The 13,483-nt window shown below is 49.2% G+C and overlaps 1 protein-coding gene and 1 long non-coding RNA gene across 3 annotated transcripts in view; both read left to right on the top strand.

The window, feature by feature from the left end:
* LOC121003533 (zinc finger protein 501-like) overlaps positions 1–13,483 on the top strand; it is a 434,191-nt gene that overhangs the window by 133,146 nt on the left and 287,562 nt on the right. The gene's annotated exons all lie outside the window — the stretch shown is intronic.
* Positions 10,334–13,483, top strand: part of LOC121003626 — a 78,991-nt gene continuing 75,841 nt past the window's right edge. Inside the window, exon 1 of the long non-coding RNA XR_005779567.1 lies at positions 10,334–10,394. This is a non-coding gene — a long non-coding RNA (uncharacterized LOC121003626). The remainder of the gene's footprint in view (positions 10,395–13,483) is intronic.

Below are 13,483 nucleotides of genomic sequence, written 5' to 3'. Positions count from 1 at the left end.
GCCCATGTTGAGGAGAAGGCCCAGAAAAATTTTAAGTTCGGAAACTTGGACTGGTTTCCACCGGAAAGGCTGGGCATAATAGCTTTCCGGGTTTGCGGTTATAAATTGTGTGGCATATTGGTTGGTCTCTGCCACGACTAAGTCCAAGAGCTCCGCAGTCAAGAACAGCTCAAAAAATCCCAGGGCCGAAGCGATTTGAGCCGTCTCAACCCGAACTCCAGACTGGGCGGTGAAAGGGGGAACTACAGGTGCGGCTGAAGTTGGTGACTGCCAATCAGGGTTTGCCAGCACCTCAGGGACTCTAGGGGGTCTACGGGCCTGTCTGCGCGGTGGCTGCGACGGGGTAACTACTGCACGTGCCACCGTACCAGCTTCAACTGCCCTTCTGGTGCTCGCTACTTCACCAGGTTGTACGGCAGTGCTGGTACTAGGTCCAGGAAGGGCTGCGCTGCTGGTGTATGCCTCACCACGTGATCCGGCAGCGACAGCCCCACTCTGCTGCTCTTGAAGCGGATCCTGCGTAACCTGTGGTCTAGCGACACGGGGCCGGGTACGCCTGGTGCTGCCAGGGACCTCAACCTCCTCGTCCGAACTTTGGGTCAGAGAGCCACTGCTTTCTACAGGTTCATATTCTGACCCGCTAGATTCGTCAGATGAGGGTTCCCACTCCTCATCCGACTGGGTCAGAATCCTGTAGGCCTCTTCAGAAGAATACCCCCTGTTTGACATTTTGGACTACTAAATTTAGGGGTATTCCCTGAGACTACCCAAGAAAAAAAGCAAACCTGTCTTACAAAGGGGAGGCTAGCGAAGTACCGGAGGCCGCTGCGGTTGATAAAAAATATCAAAACTGATTTTTTTATCGCCGCAGTGCGTGTAAAGTGAATGTGCAGTGATCAAAAAATAATAATTTTTTGTCACTGCGGTGGGGCGGGCGTGGGTGAACGCACGTGTGGGCGACCGATCAGGCCTGATCGGGCAAACACTGCGTTTTGGGTGGAGGGCGAACTAAAGTGACACTAATACTATTATAGATCTGACCGTGATCAGTTTTGATCACTTACAGATACTATAAAAGTACAAATGCTGATTAGCGATACGCTATTCAGCGAATAAAAGTGACTGCGGTGCGGTGGGGTGGGCGCTAACTGACGCTAACTACCTAACCAAGGGGCCTAAACTATCCCTAAAACCTAACAGCCAATACCAGTGAAAAAAAAAAAGTGACAGTTTACACTGATCACTTTTTTTCCTTTCACTAGTGATTGACAGGGGCGATCAAAGGGGTGATCAAAGGGTTAATTGGGGTGCAAGGGGGTGATCTGGGGCTAAGGTGTGCTGTTTGGTGTACTCACTGTGAAGTCTGCTCCTGTGCTGGATCCAACCGACGAAAAGGACCAGCACAGGAGCAGAGAAGCCATTTAACACATCATATTTATAAATATAAGGTGTTTGATGGCTTGTGATTCGATTTTTAAAAAATCAGCAACCTGCCAGCGACGATCATTGGCTGGCAGGTTGCTGATGCAACTCTCCTCGAACTTTTGCCGGCCCGCGATGCGCATGCGCGGGCCGGCTGTGACCGAAATCTCGCGTCTCGCGAGAAGACGCGCCGGCGCGTCCACTCGGAATGAAACAACCACCTCCAGGACGCGTCTGTGCGTACAGCGGTCCGGAGGTGGTTAAACTCCTTCACTGTATTTGCAGCTACCACTTCTGCAGGAAGGCTATTCCATGCATCCACTACTCTCTCAGTAAAGTAATACTTCCTCCTGCAGCACAGCCTGGAGCCTGACTCCTCCCACACATGATCACATGGTTATGACATCACCACAGGTCCTTTACTTCCTCCTGCAGCACAGCCTAGAGCCCGACTCCTCCCACACATGATCACATGGTTGTGACATCACCACAGGTCCATTACTTCCTCCTGCAGCACAGCCTAGTGATGGGAAGTTCGGCTCTTTTAGGTGAATCGGTTCATTTGAATCAGCTCATTCAAATGAACCGATTCATGAATCGGATCTTCGGTTCACTTGGTGAGTCAGACTGCTGAGCTGACTCGTAAGTGCTAGCCCCGCCCCTCCCCGCCCACCAACCAATCACCGACCAGAGCTGAGGGGGCGAGGCCAGCACAGCACACTGCAGCTCTGACTCGAGTCCTCTGAGCCGTCTGTACAGGGAGTCTAAGGAATCGAATGAGTCACAAGAATCTAAAGATCCGACTCAGTCAGTGACTCATTCGATTCAAGAGCCGAGAGTCACTAGAACAGGTTACATTACACTGAGGCTGTCGGCTCTTGTTGCAGCAGTGATAAGGTTAAGGGACAGGAGCAGAGATAAGAGAAGGGACAGATGACACAGTTTAGATTACAGGATGAATTACATTAACCCTTTAGAATCAAATTGGCTTCTCAGGAGATATATATGTTAAAGGCATCTCATGTAAACCCACCCTTAGTTATATAGCTACTGAATGAGATGCCTTTAACATATATATCTCCTGAGAAGTCAATTTGATTCTAAAGGGTTAATTTAATTCAACCTATAATCTAAACTGTGTCATCTGTCCCTTCTCTTATCTCTGCTCCTGTCCCTTAACCTTATCACTGCTGCAACAAGAGCCGACAGCCTCAGTGTAATGTAACCTGTTCTAGTGACTCTCGGCTCTTGAATCGAATGAGTCACTGACTGAGTCGGATCTTTAGATTCTTGTGACTCATTCGATTCCTTAGACTCCCTGTACAGACGGCTCAGAGGACTCGAGTCAGAGCTGCAGTGTGCTGTGCTGGCCTCGCCCCCTCAGCTCTGGTCGGTGATTGGTTGGTGGGCGGGGAGGGGCGGGGCTGGCAGAAGCAGCTCTTCCACTCTAAGATCATATTACTGACTCCTCCTGAGTCCCGCCCTCAGGCTCCTGCTGCCAGCGTGAGGTGGTGAGCTGAGCGTCTGCATTCATTGTCTGTGTAGAAGAGCCGTTTCAAACGGATCGGATCATTCAAATGAATCGACTCCTCCGGTTCACTGAAATGAATCGATTCAAATGAACGATTCGTTCATGAACCGGACATCACTAGCACAGCCTGGAGCCTGACTCCCCCTGTATATGATCACCTGGTCTTGGTACCCTCACAGGATCTCTGAGTCCTCTTACAGGGCAACCTGAAGCCTGACTCCTCCCACACATGATCACATGGTCATGACATCACCCCAGGTCCTTTACTTCCTCCTGCAGCACAGCCTGGAGCCTGACTCCCCCTGTACATGATCACCTGGTCTTGGTACCCTCACAGGATCTCTGAGTCCTCTTACAGGGCAACCTGAAGCCTGACTCCTCCCACACATGATCACATGGTCGTGACATCATCTCAGGTACTTTTCGTCCACCTGCCCCACAGCCGGGAGCCTGACTCCTCCCACACATGATCACATGGTCGTGACATCACCACAGGTCCTTTACTTCCTCCTGCAGCACAGCCTGGAGCCTGACTCCCCCTGTACATGATCACCTGGTCTTGGTACCCTCACAGGATCTCTGAGTCCTCTTACAGGGCAACCTGGAGCCTGACTCCTCCCACACATGATCACATGGTCATGACGTCATCTCAGGTCCTTTACTTCCTCCTGCAGCACAGCCTGGAGCCTGACTCCTCCCACAAACGATCACATGGTCATGACATCATCTCAGGTCCTTTACTTCCTACTGTAGCACAGCCTAGAGCCTGACTCCTCCCACACATGATCACATGGTCGTGACATCACCACAGGTCCTTTACTTCCTCCTGCAGCACAGCCTGGAGCCTGACTCCTCCCACACATGATCACATGGCTGTGACATCACCCCAGGTCCTTTACTTCCTCCTGCAGCACAGCCTGGAGCCTGACTCCCCCTGTACATGATCACCTGGTCTTGGTACCCTCACAGGATCTCTGAGTCCTCTTACAGGGCAACCTGAAGCCCGACTCCTCCCACACATGATCACATGGTCGTGACATCATCTCAGGTACTTTTCGTCCACCTGCCCCACAGCCGGGAGCCTGACTCCTGTAGATGCTGAAAATATTAGAAATCCAGGACCCTCCATGGTGAAGGATAGCCCAGGTAAGAGGAGCGCTCACCAGCTCCACACCTGTAAGGCCTGTTCAGACCTGCGTTATAGATGCAGCACGGAGCAGCCTTCAGGACCTTTATACCTTACCAACAAAGAGGGACACATTGTGTGCACTAGGCCACGCCTCTAACTCCGCCCACAACATGCCTGTACACCTCATTCCACCCAGTCCCCTTAATGCCCACATAGTAATTATTCCCCCTTCATGTCACCGCACAGTATTTATGCCCACATTGTGCCCCCCCCGTAATATGCCCACATTGTGCCCCCCCAGTAATGTGCCCACATTGTGCCCCCCAGTAATGTACCCACATTGTGCCCCCCAGTAATGTGCCCACATTGTGCCCCCCAGTAATGTGCCCACATTGTGCCCCCCAGTAATGTGCCCACATTGTGCCCCCCAGTAATGTGCCCACATTGTGCCCCCCAGTAATGTGCCCACATTGTGCTCCCCCAGTAATGTGCCCACATTGTGCCCCCCCAGTAATGTGCCCACATTGTGCCCCCCCAGTAATGTGCCCACATTGTGCCCCCCCCGTAATGTGCCCACATTGTGCCCCCCCAGTAATGTGCCCACATTGTGCCCCCCCAGTAATGTGCCCACATTGTGCCCCCCCAGTAATGTGCCCACATTGTGCCCCCCAGTAATGTGCCCACATTGTGCCCCCCAGTAATGTGCCCACATTGTGCCCCCCAGTAATGTGCCCACATTGTGCCCCCCCGTATTGTGCCCACATTGTGCCCCCCGTAATGTGCCCACATTGTGCCCCCCGTAATGTGCCCACATTGTGCCCCCCGTAATGTGCCCACATTGTGCCCCCCCCGTAATGTGCCCACATTGTGCCCCCCCGTAATGTGCCCACATTGTGCCCCCCCGTAATGTGCCCACATTGTGCCCTCCAGTAATGTGCCCACATTGTGCCCTCCAGTAATGTGCCCACATTGTGCCCCCCAGTAATGTGCCCACATTGTGCCCCCCAGTAATGTGCCCACATTGTGCCCCCCAGTAATGTGCCCACATTGTGCCCCCCAGTAATGCGCCCACATTGTGCCCCCCCAGTAATGCGCCCACATTGTGCCCCCCCAGTAATGCGCCCACATTGTGCCCCCCCAGTAATGCGCCCACATTGTGCCCCCCCAGTAATGCGCCCACATTGTGCCCCCCCAGTAATGCGCCCACATTGTGCCCCCCCAGTAATGCGCCCACATTGTGCCCCCCCAGTAATGCGCCCACATTGTGCCCCCCCAGTAATGCGCCCACATTGTGTCCCCCCAGTAATGCGCCCACATTGTGTCCCCCCAGTAATGCGCCCAAATTGTGCCCCCCCAGTAATGCGCCCAAATTGTGCCCCCCCCAGTAATGCGCCCACATTGTGCCCCCCCAGTAATGCGCCCACATTGTGCCCCCCCAGTAATGCGCCCACATTGTGCCCCCCCAGTAATGCGCCCACATTGTGCCCCCCCAGTAATGCGCCCACATTGTGCCCCCCCAGTAATGCGCCCACATTGTGCCCCCCCAGTAATGCGCCCACATTGTGCCCCCCCAGTAATGCGCCCACATTGTGCCCCCCCAGTAATGCGCCCACATTGTGCCCCCCCAGTAATGCGCCCACATTGTGCCCCCCAGTAATGCGCCCACATTGTGCCCCCCCAGTAATGCGCCCACATTGTGCCCCCCCAGTAATGCGCCCACATTGTGCCCCCCCAGTAATGCGCCCACATTGTGCCCCCCCAGTAATGCGCCCACATTGTGCCCCCCAGTAATGCGCCAACATTGTGCCCCCCCAGTAATGCGCCCACATTGTGCTCCCCCCAGTAATGTGCCCACATTGTGCCCCTCACAGGATGTAAAAAAAAAGGGGGAGGGATGATGAAGAAGGGAGCCAATGCCGGCAATGGCTCTCTGCTTCATCATAATACACAGGCAACTGTCTCTGCTTTCTATGGAAGCAGATACAGCTGCTAGAAAGCAGGACATAGCTCCCCGTACCGGGACAGCCACTGAAATCTGGGACTGTCCCTCCGGGATGGTTGGGAGGTATGCGGCATTGACGTTCAGCCCCATTCACTATAAATGGGACTGGCGGCGATCCTGCCGCAACCCAGCAAATATGGGGAGAAGTAAATGCTAGTGTGAAACTAGCCTAAGGTTCTTCACATGGAAAGATCCGCTGCTTCACCCACCGGGAATAAACAGATTCCCGAGAAGATGCACCAGGAAGTAAACACGCAGGCTTCTGGGGCACCAGCTTAAAGATATTATAATAAAAAACGATTGGCAAGAGTTCACTTCTAACATAAAACATGTTTCGAGGACCGGCCTTCCCCTTCTTCAGGTATAACATAAGCCTGGACTAGGGGGCGTTATATAGAAGACATATCCAGGAGATCTCAGAGACGTGGACTGGAGGAGGGGGCGTTATATAGAAGACATATCCAAGAGATCTCAGAGACGTGGACTGGAGCAGGGGACGTTATATAGAAGACATATCCAGGAGATCTCAGAGACGTGGACTGGAGGAGGGGGCGTTATATAGAAGACATATCCAGGAGATCTCAGAGACGTGGACTGGAGGAGGGGGCGTTATATAGAAGACATATCTAGGAGATCTCAGAGATGTGGACTGGAGGAGGGGGTGTTATATAGAAGACATATCCTGGAGACCTCAGAGATGTGGACTGGAGCATGGGGCATTATATAGAAGACATATCCAGGAGATCTCAGAGACGTGGACTGGAGGAGGGGGCGTTATATAGAAGACATATCCAAGAGATCTCAGAGACGTGGACTGGAGCAGGGGGCGTTATATAGAAGACATATCCAGGAGATCTCAGAGACGTCTACTGGAGCAGGGGGCGTTATATAGAAGACATATCCAGGAGATCTCAGAGACGTGGACTGGAGCAGGGGGCGTTATATAGAAGACATATCCAGGAGATCTCAGAGATGTGGACTGGAGGAGGGGGTGTTATATAGAAGACATATCCTGGAGACCTCAGAGACGTGGACTGGAGCAGGGGGTGTTATATAGCAGACATATCTAGGAGATCTCAGAGACGTGGACTGGAGCAGGGGGCGTTATATAGAAGACATATCCAGGAGATCTCAGAGACGTGGACTGGAGGAGGGGGCATTATATAGAAGACATATGCTGGAGACCTCAGAGATGTGGACTGGACCAGAGGGCGTTAAATACAAGACATATCCAGGGGATCTCAGAGATGTGGACTGGAGCAGGGGACGTTATATAGAAGACATATCCAGGAGATCTCAGAGATGTGGACTGGAACAGGGTAAAACATACAATAAAAACGGTTCATAAAAATTGACTATAAAGATGTATAATACACTGCTCAAAAAAATAAAGGGAACACAAAAATAACACATCCTAGATCTGAATTAATTAAATATTCTTCTGAAATGCTTTGTTCTTTACATAGTTGAATGTGCTGACAACAAAATCACACAAAAAAAAAAAATGGAAATCAAATTTTTCAACCCATGGAGGTCTGGATTTGGAGTAACTCTCAAAATTAAAGTGGAAAAACACACTACAGGCTGATCCAACTTTGATGTAATGTCCTTAAAACAAGTCAAAATGAGGCTCAGTAGTGTGTGTGGCCTCCACGTGCCTGTATGACCTCCCTACAACGCCTGTGCATGCTCCTGATGAGGTGGCGGACGGTCTCCTGAGGGATCTCCTCCCAGACCTGGACTAAAGCATCTGCCAACTCCTGGACAGTCTGTGGTGCAACGTGACATTGGTGGATAGAGCGAGACATGATGTCCCAGATGTGCTCAATTGGATTCAGGTCTGGGGAACGGGCGGGCCAGTCCATAGCATCTATGCCTTCGTCTTGCAGGAACTGCTGACACACTCCAGCCACATGAGGTCTAGCATTGTCTTGCATTAGGAGGAACCCAGGGCCAACCGCACCAGCATATGGTCTCACAAGGGGTCTGAGGATCTCATCTCGGTACCTAATGGCAGTCAGGCTACCTCTGGCGAGCACATGGAGGGCTGTGCGGCCCTCCAAAGAAATGCCACCCCACACCATTACTGACCCAATGCCAAACCGGTCATGCTGGAGGATGTTGCAGGCAGCAGAACGTTCTCCACGGCGTCTCCAGACTCTGTCACGTCTGTCACATGTGCTCAGTGTAAACCTGCTTTCATCTGTGAAGAGCACAGGGCGCCAGTGGCGAATTTGCCAATCTTGGTGTTCTCTGGCAAATGCCAAACGTCCTGCACGGTGTTGGGCTGTAAGCACAACCCCCACCTGTGGACGTCGGGCCCTTATATCACCCTCATGGAGTCTGTTTCTGACCGTTTCAGCAGACACATGCACATTTGTGGCCTGCTAGAGGTCATTTTGCAGGGCTCTGGCAGTGCTCCTCCTGTTCCTCCTTGCACAAAGGCGGAGGTAGCGGTCCTGCTGCTGGGTTGTTGCCCTCCTACGGCCTCCTCCACGTCTTCTGATGTACTGGCCTGTCTCCTGGTAGCGCCTCCATGCTCTGGACACTACGCTGACAGACACAGCAAACCTTCTTGCCACAGCTCGCATTGATGTGCCATCCTGGATAAGCTGCACTACCTGAGCCACTTGTGTGGGTTGTAGACTCCGTCTCATGCTACCACTAGAGTGAAAGCACCGCCAGAATTTAAAAGTGACCAAAACATCAGCCAGGAAGCATAGGAACTGAGAAGTGGTCTGTGGTCACCACCTGCAGAACCACTCCTTTATTGGGGGTGTCTTGCTAATTGCCTATAATTTCCACCTGTTGTCTATCCCATTTGCACAACAGCATGTGAAATTGATTGTCACTCAGTGTTGCTTCCTAAGTGGACAGTTTGATTTCACAGAAGTGTGATTGACTTGGAGTTACATTGTGTTGTTTAAGTGTTCCCTTTATTTTTTTGAGCAGTGTATAATACTCTGCTTGTACACTGTAGGAAAAAGCTCCGTCCTGTGCCTTATTTATTGCTAACATATTCCTCAGCGTTTTACAATTACCCAGATAACATAAAACCTGTAGAATTTTCCACTGCTCCAGCACTGAGGCTCCTGTGGTCTCCTTAAGACTGTTTACATCACTGCAGCGACAATATTGGTCGGAGCTCTGATGGCGGTATGTATATCACCTGACAATTAACGCTTAAGATGTTCTATAGTGGTTGTGTGCTGTTCATACTGGCATCACTGATGACGTAGTTTATCATCTGTATGGTCATGTGAAGACGTGACATACCATGAAACTGCCTGGCCTTACCAAATGGAGGAAAAGTTTTGACAAGCTATTCAACTTATATTTCGTTCCCTATAAAAGGAGAGAACACAACATCTACACTTTATTATCTCCTCCGATGTCTCCTCTTATCTCCAGTTATTGTATTTTACATGGGATTTTATAGGAATTTGCATCGTCTCATCTTCTCTCCATTCAGGTTCCTACAATATAGGATCCGCTCGGTGTATATCTTTTATATAATATCCTTCTCCTGATTGACCCATCAAGAATGGACAGGGACAAGATGGCGGAGAGTATAATAAATCTCACCCTAGAGATCCTCTTCCGGCTTACTGGAGAGGTGAGAGATTCTGATGATGTCACATTACATCATCGTATCTATGTTACTAACAAATGGACATGAGTGGAGAGGTGAGGGACTCTGGACATGTATGGAGTGATATTTATTACAGTGTGTCTCCATAACCAGGACTACACAGTAGTGAAAAAGACCTATAGTGAGCGCTGTCAGGCCCCTGTGTCTGAAGGATGGAGAAGAACCCTGAGCCCAATCACGGGGCCTCCACCTCACCCCCTGATACATGAGGAAATCAATAGAGAGAAGATCCTAGAACTCATCAACAAGATGATTGAGCTGCTGACTGGAGAGGTGACACTGCTGGGAATGCTGGGACATTACACAGGAACGCTATGAAGGGATCGGGGTGATGACTGTATCATTGTGTTGTCAGGTTCCTATAAGGTGTCAGGATGTCACCGTCTATTTCTCCATGGAAGAATGGGAGTATTTAGAAGGACACAAAGATCAGTACAAGGACATCATGATGGAGGATCACCGGACCCTCACATTACCAGGTAATAGACATGGACTAAATACACATGTCCTCTCATTATCTGTATGTAAGGAATGAATTCAGTGACTGGATGTGTTTCCTACAGTTAAGGAAGAGGGAAGAACACCGGAGAGATGTCCCAGTCCTCTTCTTCCACAGGATGGTTCAGAAGAGCATCACAATGTCCCACAGGATGATCAGGTAGATAGAGATAAGATCTCATTAAATGTCCCTTATGATCTGTAGTAGACTGTGAAGATATTGTGTTCAGTCTTGTTTTATCCACCAGTATTATATGTTTTATCCTTGTGTAATGAGAAAGATGGAGATGACAGGATTACAGCTGACCATAGACGTTACATGTTGTCTGGAGCTTCTCACAATTTTCTGTCTATGGAGACTTTTATGATGGGTTCCTCTGTGAACTGCTGAAGACCTTTGGTGTTCACAGAAGAGTGACTCAACAATTCTTGGAGCAGTCCTCAGCTGAGACCATACGATACTAGTAGAGATGAGCGAATTTCTCAAAAAGATTTGATTCGATCCAAATTTATTTGTGGCGAATCGCATAAAAAAACGGCTATTTCCTGGCTGCAGAGAGCCTTTATAGTGGTGTAGAACACTGTGCCTTGCAGTAACATCCATAGGGAGTCTGCTGTGGTAGTGAAATAATACTGTGAGTCAGTATGACATGCAGATGACAGACGTCACTCTTAGAATCACTGCACACTTCAATTATTTGGTCAGTGACGGGGCCAAATCTGACCAAATAACTGAAGTGTGAACTCAGCCTTACAGGTCTATGTTAACACCAGGTATAAATAAGCAATTGGTCAGTAATCCATCAGTATTGCTAAAGCCCAAAAAAAAGTGGATCCAAAACAGAGATGACACGTGAATGGAATATTTGCATGTCTTCTGTGTTTTTTACCCACTCCTGCTTTTGGCTTCCAAATCATAAGCAAATCATCATGCAAAATATCATACAGGCCTTACAGCTGCTACTTAGACAAAATTTGTTGTGCTTCTCATTTTTCCTTCCTTCTGAGAGATCAGAAGAAGGGTCAAATAAATGATTATGTCAACCAGGCCAAAAAGGCAAAATAGTGGCCCAGGCATTGAGTGGGGAGGGTGGGAACAGCATGGGAATTCCACAGAGTGGATCAGTGGCAAAGTGTTGAGGTGGCAGCAGCATGAGGAGACCACAGAGTGGCCCAGTGACATAGTGGTGAGCTTGCAGCAACATGAGGAGACCACAGAGTAGCCCAGTGACATAGTGGTGAGCTGGCAGCAGCATGAGGAGACCACAGAGTGGCCCAGTGACAGAGTGGGGAGGTGGTGGGTGGCAGTAGGAACACCTGGCATCAGGTGGGTGGCAGAATAGTAGCTGAAGCAGGTAGCCAGAAGAAACAAGTCTCTTTTGACAAATTTTAGGTGTGGCACCATGGATGATCTAGTCTGATGCATCACGCACTGGTGTGTGGAAATCCTGGCTGATCCAGGCCTGATTTATCTTCACAAAGGTCAGTTTCTCCACATTTTGGGTGGACAGGCAGGGGTAACTATGGCCCCCGCTGCACTCTAAACACCCGCTCTGATTCCACACTGCTGGCCGGGCAGCAAAGCTTGTCCAGGGCAAACTCTGCCAGTTGCGGCCACAAATCGAGTTTGGCTGCCCAGTGATGCTGGGGATCTTTGATATGGGGTGGCAGGATGCACTCCAAGTATTCCACAACCTGCTGGTCCAGGTTCTGCTCCATGTCTAGCTGCTGCTGCAGGTGAGTAGGCAGCGGCCAACTGACTACACGGGATGTCTCGATAGTAGTTCAGTTTGTCCTTCCTCTCAGTGAGTGTAAAAAAGGCCCCCATTCTCGACCGGTAACAAAGGTCTAACATGGTGGAAAGCCAGTAGTCATCCCTCTGCCGAATGGTGACAATTCGGCTTTCACTACGCAAGCATGTGAGCATGCATCTGGCCATTTGCGCAAGTGACTCGGAGGGACTCCCTGCCTCCATCTTCACTGCATACTGTGTCTGTCATCTGCCTTGTATTATCGCCCTGTAGCTCCTCCGGCTTCTCCTGCTCATCCTCTCCTGTCACCTGTGTAGAAAAACCTCCCATTTCTCTATGCATTGCTTTTGCTCGAATGTCCTCCTGCACTAGTTCAGCCCCCACAGGGCTCATGTGGCCATGAGATATAGTCATCACGTCTCCTGTCCAGCCAGATTTAGCAGCATCTTTTCCATGTCCCCTCGTCACAGTCACAGTTTAGGGATAAATAGATGATGGGAGAGATCTCTGTACTGACCCCTGATAGATTTATACATAGTGTAGGAAGACGCTAGGGATCGTCGTTGACGGAAGGTATGTGTCACTGAGGTTCCTGGCCTCGGTTGAGTAAAAGCCAGTTTTGATCTGTCAGCAGTAGTTGCTGTTTGACACCTTGTTATTTAGTATAGCTGTAATAGCTGATCCAGGCCGGCTCTTGCTGGGAGTAGTCAAAGTGCTGAGTGGCGTTCCAGGCCGTGTCTTGTCGGGGGGTAATAATTCAATTAAGAATTATTAATTATGGTCATAAAAATAATTAACCATAAAAAATTAAATTTATAAAATTTGTCATAAATTCTTAAAATCATGACCTGGTGAATTGTAGACAACCTAATTGATACAATTCACATCTGAGTCCGACTATTTCCTCAGATAAATAAGTTCTTTTTGACGAGAGATGATGTTAATGATAAAATGTAGTTCTGCATTATACAATAATACACAGGTATTATAAAAATATGCAGATTTATTGGTTACAAGGTTATAAACATATATAAGTAAATAAACATAATGATACATGCAAATGAATATATTCAGCGTTGATATAAAGCATTACAAGCTTAACAATACATGTGAGTGGAAATAACTTGTCACATTATAACCAAGCTATTATTAGGTTAGGATATCAAAGTAGGAACATAAGTTATATACATTACTTCTGTTCAGAGAAAACCCCATGATATCAAGATGGGCATGTTTAATCCTAGACATCATTATAGAATGCTAAAAACATTCTGCCCCTCTAACCAACTACACATCACATGGCTTCAAGATGGGCAAATCCATTCAAGGATATAACTTAGAAGAGACAATTGTATCCTTCCGCCCCATCCTGGACTATTTTCACATATATAACATTGGTAAGACTAATAAGACAAATAACAGAGATCTAGGATCTTAAATGGAAAGGATTTGACGTCTTTCCTGTGGGAATCCATCACTTAGCTTGGCGAAGAATGTT

Source organism: Bufo bufo, chromosome 6 (genome assembly GCF_905171765.1).
Source record: "Bufo bufo chromosome 6, aBufBuf1.1, whole genome shotgun sequence".
Lineage (NCBI taxonomy): Eukaryota > Metazoa > Chordata > Amphibia > Anura > Bufonidae > Bufo > Bufo bufo.
Note: the sequence above shows the minus strand (reverse complement) of the source record. Positions and strands in the feature narration are given on the sequence as shown.